Below are 1,766 nucleotides of genomic sequence, written 5' to 3' on the forward strand. Positions count from 1 at the left end.
GCCATTAGGGTTTCTCAAAAATTCCTAACCTCTCAAAATCCAGAATACAAAATAGTAAATTGTTGAATATTTTCATTCATATCTGTTGTTAAGTAGTCATAAGAACGTTTTCGATGGAGCATCTTCAGGGAAATATTGTGCGGCTGGGTTTTGTCAAAAATTCCTAACCTTTAAAAAGACAGAAGACAAAATAGTGAATTTTTGAACATTTTAATTCATATTTCCTGAACGGTTACAAATTGCTGAGTAGTCTTAGGAACCTTTTCGATGGTGCGTCTTCAGAGCTATTTTTTGGCCGTTCGAATCTGTCAAAAATTCCTAACCTCTAAAAAGCCAGAGGAAAAAATACTGAATCTTTGCACATTTTGATCCATATCTCTTAAACGGTTACAAATTGCTAAGTAGTCATAAGAACCTTTTCGATAGGACGTCTTGAGAGCTATCTTCTGCCAGTAGGGTTTCTCAAACAGTCCTAACCTCTAAACATTCAGAAGAAAAAATAGTGAATCTTAGAATATTTTCATTCACATTTTTGTTTGAAGTTTTGAATTTAGGTAAGAGGCCACCGAGCAATGTGCAATGCAACATTGTCAAGTCTGTTCACTGYCTTAAAACAGGGCACCTTAMGATTGCTCYTGGTCTATTGCTGAAAGCCCCATTTGCAAAAATTCTATTGAGTCGGTAAAGCCAATTAAATTCTCCTCAAAACGTATAGTCGGGTTTGTAATTGGGAGTAGAAGCAAGCGAACAATGTGTAAAGCAACGCATAAGTCGTTCGATATGTTGTTGTATGGACAGTCCTTTGGAAGAAACCAGATCCAGGAAACCATCCAGCACTCCTCTCATCAATCATTTGAAGCTGGAAAACAAGCCCACAGGTCATTTTCCTGCCGACCTGTCCCGATGCAAATATCAGCAGCAATGAATTCACCTCGAGCATAATTCTCCATGTGAAAACAGTGACGTAAATTTCCCGGATTCGGCCAATTTATCTGATTGGTCTCTCCAGCTTCCTCCACCAGAACAAATAAATAAATATCGCCTTAGCCGGGAACTTTTAGCGCGGAATTCCGCAGCCCGTGTAGATTTATGGGCGAGTGTGAAAAACCGACCACTCGAACTGGATAACCCAAACTTCGATAGATAGATCTGGATCCAGTCGCGCAATTCTCATTATAGTCGCTGCTCGTCCAGAGGCTTTCCAGCCAAATTCGTCAACTTCAAAGGGGCACGTTCAACGTAAAAATTAAATAATTCAAAGGCCGCAAGGCCCCTTTTGTGCCTTTGCACGAAAAGTGGCAAAGAGTGGAAACGACACATGATGAAGCGGGCTCAAGCCGACTTTTATCGCTCTTAGGGAAAATTGGGGCTCTTTCAAGTTTCATTTGCCACTACCTGCGAAGAATTTCCCCATTTAGTATGTCGGAAATCATCACGGAAGGCCCTTTGCCAAGCGTTTATCTGTGCAGGAGCGGTGTAATTCAATATAGGGCCAGCTTGTCCTAATAGTCGTAATTGTCCACTAAAACCGCTTTCTAATCTGGTTTACTTGTACTAATTATCGGGCGCTGAATTGCTACTGCGCCCAATCATGAGGGGCCATTGTTTCGCCCTTTGTTACTCCCCATTGGCGCACTGATTGCTCGATTCATGCCCGTCTGTTTTAAAGCTTTTCACGGTGTAATCCAAGGCTGTTTGCTTCAATCCACAAACAAAATAATACACCTGGACTCCGGTCTAAATCCGGTATTCAACCCACGATCCGA

Source organism: Dendroctonus ponderosae, unplaced genomic scaffold, assembly GCF_020466585.1.
Source record: "Dendroctonus ponderosae isolate FM_Combo_2020 unplaced genomic scaffold, Dpon_F_20191213v2 Dpon_F_20191213_10, whole genome shotgun sequence".
Taxonomy (NCBI): Eukaryota; Metazoa; Arthropoda; class Insecta; order Coleoptera; family Curculionidae; genus Dendroctonus; species Dendroctonus ponderosae.